Source organism: Bemisia tabaci, chromosome 3 (assembly GCF_918797505.1).
Source record: "Bemisia tabaci chromosome 3, PGI_BMITA_v3".
In the NCBI taxonomy this organism is placed as follows: domain Eukaryota; kingdom Metazoa; phylum Arthropoda; class Insecta; order Hemiptera; family Aleyrodidae; genus Bemisia; species Bemisia tabaci.
In genome coordinates this window covers 53,829,792-53,845,293 of record NC_092795.1, presented here as the reverse complement: position 1 = coordinate 53,845,293, position 15,502 = coordinate 53,829,792, and the positions used below count along the sequence as shown (strand labels likewise).

Here is a 15,502-nt window from a genome sequence, read left to right as displayed (position 1 = left end):
TTGAGCTTGGAAGTTGATTTCAGAGGAAACCAGTGGCACCATCGTGTTTCTCACGAACTTTTACATGAGAATCATCAGTCAAATCGCAAATTCCTCGCACATGCAACATCTCCATTACACCGAAAATGTCATTGGAGCGATGAGCCGCATCAAAAAAGGCGCTCAAAGGTTGGCAACGAGGGTCCTGTCAACGCCGTCTGTTCGAATGCCGCGTCGCGTCGAGGCGTCGACGCTGCAGAAAGGCGGCTGCGGCGGGAAGCTCCAATCGATTCAACATCCACCATTCACCATCCACATCCATTTCTTCTGGTGAGTGCCCACTCATCGCCTCCAGCCGCAGCCGCGACCGCCTCTCATGACTCTACAATCGACACCTCCGGCCACCGAGCGGACGGCCGTTGCAAATCCTCGCCCCTGCGTCGTAACGACGTATCTCAATCTCCATTTGAGCCCTATTTTACATATAAATCCATGCTATCTGAGTCTCACGCGGGAATCGAGATACGTCCTTACGCCAGCGGAGCGACGAAATGATGCCGCGCCAATGCGGCAATATGCCCACCAAAAGGCATACAAATGCCCCTCGCGGCATTGCGAACTTTGATAACTAGACGTCTTTCTGTCAAACGCAACTATGTACATTAAGACATGAGCCCTGAGACCCATACGAATATATGCATAACAGGGCTCAGGTCATAATGCGCATAGTTCCGTTTGACAGAAATACGTCCAACTGAAGAGCAAAGACCGACGAACGCGCTTTATCATACAACCGAGGGGTTGCGAGCTTTTGCGATGCGATGAAAGTCTCTTGCTTTAATGGGCGGGATATTCGAAAGTTCGGAGAAATTGCCATCTTCTAATACAAATAAAAGTGAGGAGACATGGTTACTTATGTGGTCCGAAAGATTTGACTTGATACAATAATCCTAACGCCTCAGATTTATGCATTCGAAAACCGTATATTTCAAGAAAAACGATGGAAACTTTCAGTCCTCCATGTTGAGGATTCAAAATTAACTGTCGAATTTAGATTTAATTTTTAGAGATCCCTATAATGGCACGAGCTAACTACTGAGAATAGATTCGAGTAGGAACCTTGACAAATTACTCGTACATTAATTAGAGCGGTCGTTTTCCATCGAAGACTCAAATTGTCATTTTGCCGACTAAAGCTTAAAAAAACTTAAGATTGTCTTTTCCACTTCATGTTTACTTCTGAGAGAAGTGGCGTGGTGCATCATCTTGATGATATATGGCTCAAAAACGTAAAACCGCGAAGAAAATTGAAGGGGCTGAGGAGATCCCCCTCATATCCTCTCCAACGAGGCGACCAAAATTTTGGAACGGAGTTTCACCGGCTGATGAACCCACTCACGGAGTTCGTTCCAACATCAAAATCACTGGCCGTCGTCCGATGGGCATAATGAAGTCTCAGTTTGTGGTTCCGATAATCCACCCGAAAAAGCCCAAATTCGTGTCGCAGTCCTCGGCAGATAAAATCTGTTGCTCTTTTTACGAGAGCCAAAGACGTAAATGATGTCTAAACTGCCCACGTCGCGAACAAGACAAGGTACTCACAAAGGAATTCTCAAGCCCGTAAGCTCCGAATGAGACAAGATGATCGTCTGCCTCTCAGCCAACGCGCTCAGCTCAACTTTGCAGCGCCAAACGCGACAATTTATCGTCCATACGGACCTAAAGTTGAAACATTATTATCTATGTCCAACGTTTTCAAAGACCACCATAGAAACAGGGGCCATAGCTCAGGTAGGCAAAATTTGCTGTGGACCCACTCTTGTCCAGATGGATCAACAATTTTGAATTTGATTTTTTATTGTTAGAGATTAAACCCATTGCTGTGCCAATACGGTTTTTGCATAATGCGGCAATTTCACTCTCTTAACTCGACAGATTGAAATGTTACACAGCTCTTGCTCGAAATAAATCTCTACAGAGCTGTAGATAACTTTTTTTCGAGTCTCAGCGAAAAATTTAAATTTTAAATCAGACGGTGCTAAAGCATGGTGTCTAGAATTCTTAACCATGCTCATTCCCTGATTTTCCCTGATTTTTAGGAGCTCATTTCTCGAGGAGAAACGGAAATTTTCTCCATTTCTCCGGATTTGCTTGGAAAAACTACGTATATAATTCTTCGGAGTTCCAGATTATTAACGATTTTCTTTCATCTTTCAGTCGATTCTTTGGTGCACATTCAAATTTTCAACTCCATAAGCGTTCCCGATGTTTGTATTATCTGGTTAATCAGAGCTTTACTATTATTCTGATGATTTAAAGGTTCAAGAGGCATATGCGGCTCTAATATAACCTGTACAGAAGGAGAAGATTCCGATTCTGGAGCAGATCCCTGGATTTCCTGATTTCCCAAACTTTCATTCATAATAAATCCCGATTCCCGTTCTAGACACAATAGGCTAAAGTGCACGATTACGTAGAGTTACATAGGTTACATTGCAGTCTCGTGGCGATCCATAATATATCGTCATCGTCAGTTCTGGCCAATATCACAACGCCATCACGTTTACAAATTCGCCGCCAATTTATTTTTTACACAAATTGTTGTTGAATCTGTCTGAAAATTTCACTGAATTTTATCGGCAGCCCAAAGAAAATTCAGTGAAATTTTTGGACCGATTCAACCATTGGAATTTCTCCGTAAAAAAATGAAATGGCGACGGAAATTTTGAAACGTCGCATGGCGCTAGTGATACTTTGACCCGGATTCTTACCCGGTGATGATGATGCACCCGCGGAGACTTGGCAACGCGCGACGGGAAGATCACGGCGATCAACATTGAGGAGCTAATTACGAACGGATTGCATCGATTAGTCACAGCCTCCCGTCGGCGCGCTCACTTTCGATAAAACAATTAAAAAACTCCCCGGACGTTTTTGCATATTCACTCTTTCGAGTGCATTGTGTTGTGTGCAACGAGTCCCCTCGCCTCCTCCGGTGAGATGCGCGCTTTCGTCGCTCGTGACAATGATGCCGACCGCAGATGATGAGTCTCGTACCCGCACGTCGCAGATGGTCTACGTAGGTATGACCCTCCCTTCAGACCTCGTTGCAATGCTGCCATTTTCCGGAATTAATTCCGAAATCCGGAACTTTTCAAATAATCGGAACTTTTTCCGGAATCTTCTGAATCCCCGGAATTTTCAGCTTTATTCGGAATTTCCTCGAAATTTGCGGTTTTTCGCCAGTTTGACCGTTTATTTGACCAAATTCAAGGACTTTTTGATCAAATTTGAGGATCTTCGAAACTAAATCCGGGCGTATTGCGGAATTTATCCCCAGAATTTTTCTCGGAACTTTGACAAATCGGAATATGTTTCCGGAAATCGGAATTGTTTGATAAAATAAAATGGCAGCACTGCCTCGTTGCCAAGCCATCATCGGTGGATCCAAAGAGGGGATCCTCCCCCCCCCCCCCCCCCCCCGGTTCACCCGAAACAGGGTAGGAGGAAAAAGAGAGGAAAAAAGAAACTGACGTAAGAAAATGAAAAACAACGCTTGTATTGATGACAAAATCGACTGAAACTGCACATCAAATGCGTTAAAATTCCGAAATTTTTTACGAGCCCCCCCCCCCCCCCCCAAATACGGAGTTCAGAAATAAATCCGAAGAAATCTCTCAGTTAGAATCTCTTAGTAAGAAAAATTGGATTTCCAGTGCGCAAACGTGCACCGCGAGTCGAAATTGATGCAAATCCATACATGGAAGGAATCAACGGATGCTCTCTGAAACTTACACTTACATTAAGATCTGTTGTCACACTCAACAGAAATTTATCACTCATTACACGATAAAGGCCTCAAAATACGTCGATAAGTATCAATCTTGTACATGGGAAAATTTTCATCTACGTTCTTCAGGGGTTAATAGCCGCAAAAACACCAAAAAATGTCCTAGTATGCCCATTTTTCCTAGGAAAATTGGCTTTCCCAGAAAACTATTAGGTGATGGGGTAAAAACTGAGGTCGTTTTCGAATTCAGCGGCTTAAAATACGTGAGGATCATTTCGTCTTGTCTTAGAGACGTTTTGTCTACTTTTTTGTTGTTGCACTGTGTAATTTTTACCAAAGACTACTTTTTTTCTATATTTCTTTTGGACTTGGTCCAACAGGAACAAACTATTTGCCGTGGGATTCCTTACACTTAACATTCTTTAATTTATCGCAACTCGTCTGAACGAGGTGAACCCGTCTCTACGTTACGCAACATTTACGATTATTCTTTCTACGTGATCTTATCTGTTCGTTTAGAACGAGAAATATCCAATTCAAGGGTTAATACATTTTATGCAACAATAAAATAATTAAAACTTTCCATCTAGGTCTGCGAATTAATTTCCAGTCGGAGTGAAGTCGGCTGAAGTTAGCCCGCTGAACATTTGCGAAATCTGACTACGCGGTGCTTATCATGATAGAACGCTGAAAGTTGATGCCATAATTTTTGCGAGACGCGAGAACGTAACCCGATGTAATGATAGACGGCGTGACGTTATTAACTCGACACAGAAATTGCAACGCTTCACTAATGGTCAACGCATCGAACTTAACAGGTCACTAATTGAATTTAAGATCTGGTCAAAATTATTGAGGAACTCGCTTGCAGGTTGATTATTGAAATTAACAGACAAAGCGATGGACGAAGAAGAAATAGGATAAATGGAGCGATCCTATTGGTTGAAATGGGTGGTGCCTATAGACTAAGGGAGGAAATGATGAACAACCTGAAGGGTCTCTGGTGGGTTGCCGTTAGTTAGTCTATTACCTATCTCCTTTGTCCATTACAACCACCCGCTTCCACCAATAGGATCCCTCCATATCCCTTTAGTCTTCTTTGTCTACAGCTTTGTCTATCGATTTCAATAATCAGCCCTCTGGGTCGATGAAATCAGATAAAAGGTCAAAGAGAAACGATCTTCGGCGAGGAGAGAGGCTGATTGATGGGACGAATTTTTGTCTGCTCCTGGTGCTGAGAATTTTATTCATACCTTTTTTAGCTTCTTTTTTTAATTGACACATCAAAATTGAAGGAAGAAGGGGAAGAGGGGAATTCTGGCGCCGGCTCAAGGGTATTGTGGCAAATTTTCGGCAGTTTCGCGGTGTTGGTTTTAATTAGTTTGGCACTCGTCCCACCGTTTTGGGTTCATTCCCCTACAAGGCTTCATTCCTCAATGAGGAGAACGTTCGTTCGAGACCTTTAGTGCGGAGAAAAGAGAAGAAAGAGACCAATTTATCCTGAAAGTTTAAACTCCAGAAACTACATGGAAGGACGGTATTAACAGACTGCGCATGACAGCCGCATGCACCCAAATTGTTGAGAATTTTCAGACATAAGTCCAGAGAGAACCACACGATAAGGACCTCTTTTCAAGAGAGAGGTGACACTGTCTCTGAGAAGAAATGAAAAGTCAGGGTCGAAATTGAAGATATTAGTGATTTACGAGTGTCGGCGATTAAAGTTGGTTACTTGACTTAAAAGCTCTAAATTCAAAGTTTTTATAAGATTATCTAAGAGGAGCTTGAAGAATTAAGCTTTCAAATCGAATTAATAATGAAAATTGAGTACATTGCTGTTCTAAGCTTTGTTCTGCACCAAGTTCCGCTGTTGCGAAGGCAAATAAAAGCGAACCTACTGACAGCGGACGAATGAGAAAATAGTACCGAAAAGAAGCTGTTACGGTGAGTTTATGACATGAGACCAATGTTAAATTGTAAATCTTCGTAATTAAATGACAACATCTCCAATCAACCAAATTCATTGGTTTCCAAACAGAGTGGTAAGAATTTGCAGGTGTCTGAAATTTGATGAATTTCACTAACTGGTACTGAGTAAGCTGAACACGAGCATAGCCTTGGTCCATAAGTTAAACAATTATTGAGGGAGCTATGACAAAATGATCTATCTGCTTACATACCTGTGTTTAAAAGGGGAAATGCCGCCATCACTAGCGGTATTTTCTCAACTTAAAATCTATTCTTGAACAATTTCCCATATGAGAAAAAAATTATAAAAAATACTGTGAAATCCGCTCCTTAGGCACTCTCAGATGAAGTGATAATAAATTTGCGTGCAAATTCTTCATTGCAAAACGTAAGGTGGTTTCTTTCAAAATTCACGATGGATTGTAATTGGTAGAAATCGTAACATTCCAAAATGTCAGTTGTGGGTCTCCCTCCCCCTTGAACCACTGGTTTACTACAAATGGAAAAACGTGAGAGTCAGGTTGTTGCAGAAGAATCATCGAGGGTTACAATAAAGATTGACGTAATGGATCCCGTTGAGAAAACTGATAATCCGAAGAAAACGGATTTGAATTAGTGGCAAAGCTTGGTTACGTGCTGCTCGAAACGGGGGGAGGGGGGAGGGGGTTGCGCGGCGGGCGGGCGGGCGGCGATGGCGCTATCGTGGCGACTGAGACTCTTGATGACATAAAAAGATAGTCGAGGAATAAAGTAGGTGGATCATTAGACGCTTCCGAGGTTTCGATTCTCGTTGCCGAACACTATTGGTTGCGATGCGCGGGAAATCATGCACGCAGACTCCGTCACACGAAGAGTCATATTTTCTTCAATCAGAACTTCCAACTCTGAAAGGTTTATGGGCTAAGGTTTTATGGATTGCAAGTTCAGCGAACATGGTGTTATCAACACAATGTCCAAAAGGTAGTAGCACTGAAATATATCGGTATGTGGAGTGTAGCCAAGCGCTAGAAATAATGTAACATTTTTTGGAAAACTTACATTTTATTGATTTTTATTGATAAAATTTGGTCAAATTTTGTCAATGAAGCGCTACGTTTTTTTTCGTGTGGTTGATTATGGCCTAATAAAAGCGGGTGATTGAAATTAGAGATAAAAACTCACTCTATAGATTGGAATTCAAAGTAAGGTCAATCTCAGCTTACCTGGAACAGAAAAACAATAAATAAATTAAAGTTCATTTTTGTGCAGCTTATTTACATGCTAAATTATAATGAACGCCTTGTTTTTTTTCGTTTGTATTTTTTTCTTCATTTATTCTACCTACCTACATTAACGAAAGGTAAAAAAATAAAGAAATCAATAACTTCCAAAGTAACCAGTTTAACAATAATTATTATTAATTAAGATTTCTTGAATGCACTTTCAATAAATATTGGGCATCGTTCATCAGAACAAAAAATATGTTCAGAAAAAGAGCCCTTGCATTTGTCAGATTTTTCCTCATGTGCGTTGCTACCTTCAGCTGCTGAGTACATAGCCAGCCTGAACGTTAAAAAAATCGAAAGGTACCCGACCGAAACTTCAAATCCCGGGGCGAAATCAAATACACTCCTGCTCAAGATGCGTGGACATCTAGGGGACTTCGCGAGGATCACATGAGTTTCCCGGGCAATTTGCCGACTCCTCGGAGGGCAGGGCGGAAATATCGTCACAACAATCGCGATGACGCGAAGCATCTCGACGTCACGTCGGCTCCACTTAATTTCACGGAGCCCTTTCCGAAATCCGGTCGCTTCTTATTTTTAGCGGGATTATGTATTCCTCAGATAGTCGGCACGGATAAACCATTCAGGTTCGGTTGATGGCTTCTCATCACAGCAAGCTAAGTCGCACAGTGGATCGAGTCAATAGGAGAGTTCGGACCAAATTTGGAAACTTTAAAAGCTTAAAACTCCGTTAGCAAAAAATTTTGAGGTTCTGAAAGTGGTTCCATTGGATTCCTCGTGAAGTTTTCTCCTGGAAGCACCCCTTATAATTTAAAATGTGACGAAATAAACATCAAAATTTGCAATTTTAAACAAACAATTTATGTCCGACCTCTCTGATTGACTCGATCCACTGTGAGTCGGTCCTAAACCGCGGGTGTTCTAAAATTCATGGCATCCGTCGCTTCGCGTCCGACCGCATTGCCCGGGGGAGCTACTCCGTTACCGAATAAGACGGACGATATAAAAATACAGGGTGACCCAGGATTAAGTACGAATATTGAAGGAGTCAATTCTTTGGGTCAAAAAGAGAGTTTTTGAGGGGAAGCTTCTTTTCAAAAACGCTTTCCCTGAGGGTGACGGTCCCCCACAGTTGGAGGAAAAAATCGTCTTCTTAACACTGTGACAATGTTTATCAACCAATATTAATGGAAATTGGAACTAGGAGCAATTCTTATTGCTCTTTTCATTTTTGACCTCCAAAATAGGAAAAAGTCATTTTGAGGGGGGTACAGGGGGTATCGAACTAAAAGAGGCCAAAATTAATTATTCTAGCGACAAAATTGATGTTTAATGGCACCACTGTATTCAGCGTTGAAAAATATTGAGAAAATTTAACTTGCGTTTTTTCGCTACGACTCTTCATTTACGAGATAATTGGGACTAATAGGGGTTAATGGGGCCCTCAGGGAAAGCGCTTGTGGATAGAAAGTTATACCACAAAAACGTCATTTTTGGACCCAAAGAATCGACTCCTTCAATATTCCTACTTAATTCTGGGTCACCCTGTATAAGGATTAAGGAATAACTCTCGGTAAACGATGGACTCCGTAACGAGGTAAGAGCGAAAGTGCGTTCTGAGATTCGATCACTTCTCACGCTTCATCTTAGGGCTTTACTTTTTTTCTCGCTTATTTTCTTTTCCGAGATATACCGGTGAAAGCCATACTCTCTTATGAAACTAATTTTTAAAAAGAAGAAAAAAATATGGTATTGTGGCAAAAACACAAGCTGTACAAATACGAAAAAGGAGAGTGGTTGTCATTCCCATTTTTGGCCGATTCGGTTATTACAACCGAGCCTCGGCTTCATTTGAGGGGGTGAACAAAAGATAACGTTACTCGGTTCAAATTTCGGTTCATACTGTAGAATATTCAAAGTTCCTTCATGGGTATTTACAATTCCGGTGAAATATTCCCGTGTCCATTCAAAATTGCCGCACTGGAAAATAAATAAATAATAAAAAAAAAAGTCTCTTGGATCCCAAGTCCAGACCAGGGTGTCTAATTTTTTTTTCATTTTGGGAAATCCTGATGAAATCCCGATTTTTGACTGCTAAATCCTGATTTCATAATTTTTCCAAATCCTGATTTTTTGCGGAGGAAAATTAAAATTTCTGCATAAACGTACGCGAAAGCAGTCCGATCGGACGGCCGAATTTTCTCAAATCCTGATGAAATTGGGATTAAATCCCGATACAATTGGGAAAATCGGGAAAATCCTAATACCAGACACCCTGCAGGCTCTTAAGAAATTTGACTGGAAAAAATACTCGTGATTCAATCGGATTTTTGCTGGAATCCAGAGCCAAGCCTCTAAATTTAAGCGGATTTTCATTTGAATCAAGCAAAAATCCGATTGAATCAAGAATCTTTTTGCTTATCAATTTTCAAAGAGTGTGGACTCTCGACCCAAGAGACTTTTTTTTTTACTTCTTTCCAATGCCGTTTACGAGCAAACCGTTTGAAATTACTGAGAGGGGGTGAATTCTTACTTTCTTTCGTCACCGAGTCCTCCACCCGCATGATATCGTCACGTACTCACGTTCACGTACGCTACGTTGAGCCCCACCCACCCCTTCGAAAATTCCGCTCTCTACTGGGTGCGTCGCGTCGACGGCGAACGTGGCGGAGTATCGATTCGATCTACATAGCCGTCCGATATAGGTGCCGTTACGTTATTACGGTATGTCATCTACGGAGCGTATGCGCGCCACGCCGCGGTCCGTAATGATACGTCTGCCGTCTCTTCCTCTTTAGGTGCTCGTGAACCGAATTCGCCACAACTCACCGGGACAGATCCGACGGGTCACTTTGAGGCCGGGCCTAAGCTCAGGGTTGCCACAGAATTTAGAAGATGAAATTCCCTGATATTTCCCTGACACGTTTTGGTGGAATTCCCTGACAACTGATGTGACGGTACTTTCCCGGGAAAGTTTGATCCCTAGGAACTGTACCTGCGAAAGGTTGATTTTCGATGTCATGAATGCTGAGCCGAAATAAGTTTCGAAAATCAGCCCGCTGATTGTTACAAATAATATATAAAATTATTCGTAACGTCAACATGCACACATATCTGCTTTCTTGTCAGTGTCAGGGTTGCCACAGAATTTAGAAAATTAAATTCCCTGACATTTCCCTGACACATTTTGGTGGAATTCCCTGACAACTGATGTGACGGATGGTTTAGAAGGCATAATTGAAAATAGATTTCAGGCAAAATTTGTTGTTCGAAACCTCAAGCCCACTCTAGAAAGCAAATGATGGTGATTTGACAAATTTTCCCTGACATTTCCGTCATTTTCCCCGACATTTCCCGGTGTTCCCAGACTGTGGCAACCCTGTAAGCTGCCGTGCTAAGGAAAAACTCCGTATGAGCCTTCAGGCGTTGCCAGATTCCCTTCAACAAAAACCGATTTCACTGGACGTTTTTGGAATGTTTGGCTTCAAATTTTTCAGACGATTTTGTTCGCAACTTGATCTAAAATACCTAAAAATTTCAAGGAAAAATATGAGTAACTTTCCTTTTAAAAAAAATACATGATTTATCTGGGGAAATTTGGCAACTATCGAATGTTCATAAGGCGTTTTTGCTTAGCACGGCAGTAAGTGCATGTGCAGATCCCGTTTCACTTCCGCATTCAAAACACTCCGGATTTTTGGGCGCTATATGTATAGACTCCGGCACAAAATCTCACTCCAAAACTTTTAACAATGTGGGTTTTTTGTTTCGTTTTTGTTTTACTTTATGCACTGAAATTAATTTCTGAGTTTAGAATCAAAGAAATCATTATCGCTAAAACATGAGAAACGTGATTTAATCCTTCAAGATGCTTATTTAAGTAATCCATTCCTTCTTAATTGACATTGCATGCCGTGTTTATGTTCATGTGCATGTCTTCAAAAATTCGAAGATAGGGATGAGTCAGTTGCGCGTGACACAGAAACGTTCTGAGGGTTAAATCTTAAAGTTACCAAAAAGTTAATTAGTTTAGTCCAAACTCGATGTTTTTTTGCATTTCAAGTTAACAGGATACAGACCTTTCGAAAACGAGGCGGATGTATTAGGCCATTAAATCGCGTGCGCCTTGCATATCATACTACCATAGTTTCCTTCATCTCGGTCTCATTAATGGTGAACATGAAGCAATCGGTGCAAATTTCATTCATCACTGATTAGTGGAACCCTGGAAAACATGGTAAACTCTGACGCATTGGATACTGTCACTCTTCGTCCTTTACCAAAAGGCGATAACTTCATTAACTGGCTACGGAAAGTTCCCGTTTGGGTGGATCCTGTTATTCTTTTAAGTGAACTTACACAATATTTTTAATGATCAATATAAGGAACCGTGATACACGCAACCAGCCAAAGTTTTCCTATTTTAATTATCGATCCTCTGATAATTTGGTATGGATCGTTTTGGATCTTGGATGCCTTAAACTCTGCAGGAAGAGCAAAGGAAGTACCGTACGATACAAGAAAAATTTCTGAGGAGTTTTCAATTTTCACGTATTTTTCTCAAAACTATCCCTGTGTCATTAAACTTCTTCGTATACGATATTTTTCGATAGGAAAGCACGAAAAATGTTTGATGTTTCATCCGAGAGAGCTTAATGAGCCGAGTTCCCAGTATTTTTTATAATTTTTTTCTGACACGGGATATCGTAGGTAGTAATAATGCAATAGATTTAAAAATTCGAAAATATACTGAGTCAAATGCTCCATTGCAGTTCACATGGTGAACGTACCGAATGCACGACATTCAAAATGCAAAAATGGTATTACGATTGTACATATTCGTCATTGGGGAATAACATTATTGGCTCGGAGTCGGTTCCAATTCAATTATCGTCCGGGCCCTGCATTGCCGAGGTCAAGACCACGACTATTGTAGCCGAAAAACTACGCGGCAATTCTCCGCGAGGGATGATGACGTCAGCGGAGAGCTTGTCGGAGTCTCTGTGTCTGCCGGAGACACGGTCTGACTGACACAGTTACGAAAAGCTCGGAAGCGGAGGTCGAAGCAAAGCAACAAGCTGGCTCGGGGAGGATAAGCCTAGTCGAAGCTCCAAGCTATGGGCTCGTTATTTTATGAGCCCTGAAGTCTCCGGGCATGCTAACGAGATGCGGCTCATCGGAGAATAGAGATTTTACATTACGGCATCGACCGGAACATTTGACCTTAAGTGCCAGATTGTGCCGGCTCGACCCCCGAGCGAGCCCTCTCTCCCCCGAAACGAACCCCCTACCCCTCCGCCCACGGTCGCCCCAGCCGCCACTGCCTGGCACCAAAGCCCGGAATTGCCGCGAATTATTATCATTCAAATGCATCCTTGAAATGATTCGCTCCGATCCATATTTTAGAACAAAGTCCGTTTGCTATGTGAATCACTAAATACAAAAAGGGCACATGTCCAGAAAACCAAATTGTTCAGGAGACACAAAAAACTGTTTTCGAAAAATATCTACCACGAAAAAAACAGTTTTTTGTGTCTCCTGAACAATTTGGTTTTCTGGGCATGTGCCCTTTTTGTATTTAGTGATTCATGTACGAGGAGGTAATGTTCGGCTTAACGTGATAAATTTAAGTCAAAATGTTCATTTCTGGGCGAGGAAGAAGAATATTCAACGGATGATAAGGAAGTTGTTGACGGAAAGCGGACCGAAGAGTTCTTGAAATCTTCTTACGAAATATCGCGGTTGTATCTCCGTTGAAAAACTTCGTATATATGCGATCCATCAGGTTCAAGTTTTTCAAAAAATTAATTTAACTTAAAGGTAAAGTATTAGTTCTTCGTACTAGATATAATTCAATTTCATCGAGCCTTCAACGATCTTTATAATTTAAAAACAGTGATAATATTACTTTAGTGTGAATCAGTATACGTTTACAAAGGGCGGAGGTCCAATTTTCCAAAATCAATTTTTTATGAATTTTGACGCTCTTTCTACGTGACAATCGTGTTCCGAGAAGCGAACTACCGCTGCTTTCTCGGGTAAATGGCAATGACAACTGGAGAGTTAAAAATTCATAAATAAAATATTTGAAAAATGGACTTCCGCCCCCTTCAGAAAGTACGGATTCAATTTTCTTTCCCTTTTAAGTTTTAATTGAAAGCTTTAAGGTTATTGAATCGAAATGAGCCCGCGAACACAAATAGTTTTGCAAAAAGAGCTCCTATATAGCTTCTAAGTCTCATTTCCTTGGGTATTAATAAAATAAAAGAAGAGTAACATACGATTTAAGATATTGACGAAAGAATACGAATCCTGATACAGCGGAACGCATGTTTATCCGTTCAACAATACAAATTTGAGATATCCTTTTAAAAAAATGCTTTCAATTATGCTCAGTTCGCAGCATTATGTCGTATTTCAGGAAGATTTTCGAAGTTTAAATCATAAAACAGAGAAAATAATTGCAGCCCATCATACTCGTGAAAAAGTTGAAACATTACTCTGCGCTCATTTTTTTCAAGGAATGAACCGATAAAGAAAGTTTGGTTCTTACCTGTAAGGAGGAGGTGTACGGCCACGTTATCACGGAGAACTTCATTAAGACACCTGTAAAACACAAAGTACACACTAGTTAATGCCTTTGTAAAACTGGAGAACGATGCAAATCTATGTAAAAAGCGATGGAGAAGATCAAATAAGAGAAATAACGAATTCGGGAACTCGAACCGTAGCCAGCCGAGAGCTCTATGACGGACACACAACAACTGACGAACGATGACCGTGTGTTCAAATAATCGTACTAAACTGGTGTCAGTATAACTGATCATACGAAACATGATTTTCCAAAAATTCTGAGTAAAAGGGATTGGGATATCTGACTCATTGTTGAACCAGAGGCCGTCGGTGGTGAGTCACGGTGTTAATACACGGGTAAGATAACTCGGGCTGAGATAATTCCGGTTGCATTCGCCGGAAAATCGCCACTGAGTATGCGGACACATTTAACAACGATAGAGTTGAGATGCTTGAAGTATTCTCAGGATTTGGATTCCAAAATCAGCAGGACATTTATAAAAATGATTGTAGAGGAAACTCTAGTATTTAAAACTATGGTAAAGGGACGTGAGCAACACTATTATTCGAGAAATTTTGCAGGGGTAGAACTTGTGAATCGCTGCTTTGGTCACAGATTGGTATTTATGTCGAGGGCAATCAGGCATTTTATCTAATGCCTAGGCCAGTCAGCAAATTTTGATGGTTGACGGAATTCTGTGCATTTAAGGCGAGGATAGTTCACGGGTTTTCAAAATTTGGGCAGGACAACTCATCAAATCCGCGAACTCTCCTTATTCCTTCCTCTCTACATCATGCCTTTAGTACAATTAAATGTTAACATTTTAAAAATTCTATGTTTTATGACGTACTGACAATATCATGAGGAATGTGCATCCAGGATCGTAAAATCGTTTAAAATACTATTGTATGCTGCATATTTTCACAGAGAACTCTATCCTACAAGAGCAACGAGTTATTTAGTCTAAAATTAGGGTAACAAATCAAAATTTCAATCTAAGTAAGAATATTTGACTTATGACTATTTGCCTAGGCATTTGACTATTTGTCTATGCATTTCACAAAATGCCTGATTTGACCATTTGCCTTTGACATTCATACAACACCTATAAATCAGCACATGAAATTAAGTGAAATTCCGACTCAAAATGCTGCGTTCGATATAGTGTCTACGTCATTCACTGCGATGACCACTGCTCTTCAAGAGTTTGGTGCCACTTAGGGCTTGAGTTGGCCTGGCAACCTGACGTAAAATATTTATCAATGTTTTAAAAAATTTACCTCTTTACTGTCGCGTAGTCAATTGAACTTCCAATGAGGACTGGAGACTGGTTGTGAGATCGGACTTCGTGTTTTGAAAGTAACAGAGCGATATTAAACCCACGATTGGGGTGGATCGAATAAGTTTTCAGGCTCATCTAGTGACTAGACGGAAAGGAGCAACGAAATTTAATTTTCTGTCTTACTTCCTGGCTACCATTTCCTATGCGCGCGAGAACCAATCTTAAATGTTCCGCAGTTCCACAAGAATATAATGGCATCAATAAAGATAGGTATGATTATGCAACATTCCTCCGATTCGCGATATAATGTAAAAAGGAACACTACTTTACACACTCAAAAAAGCTCAGATTAACGTTAAAAAATCACGCTGGTCAATGGTTGCTGATCAATGACAGGACCTATTATGATACGGTCGACAAAGTTCGAATCAGAGGCATTAGACAATGTTGTCACATTGTTTAATACATTTCAGATTGAAAAAAATTGGAAAGATTTTACAGTGCGCTTTTTCAGTACCTTCCCGAGAAATTCAGTACCTACTCAACAGAAAAATTCAATACTTTTTCAGTACCTCCAATTGACGCAATTCGAAAAATTTCGACAAAAATAACCATAAAATGAAAAAAGTTCCAGACCTTCTTGCGGAATTTCCGCACTTTTTCAGTATTTCCAGACTGCTCTT

General features: G+C 40.8%; 1 protein-coding gene across 1 annotated transcript in view; it reads right to left on the bottom strand.

Moving 5' to 3' along the window:
* The window catches only part of jvl (javelin-like), a 254,717-nt gene that overhangs the window by 64,987 nt on the left and 174,228 nt on the right, over positions 1 to 15,502 (bottom strand). The window contains exon 2 of the mRNA XM_019045446.2: positions 13,517 to 13,569. The gene's annotated coding sequence lies outside the window, so the exon portion shown is untranslated. The remainder of the gene's footprint in view (positions 1 to 13,516; positions 13,570 to 15,502) is intronic.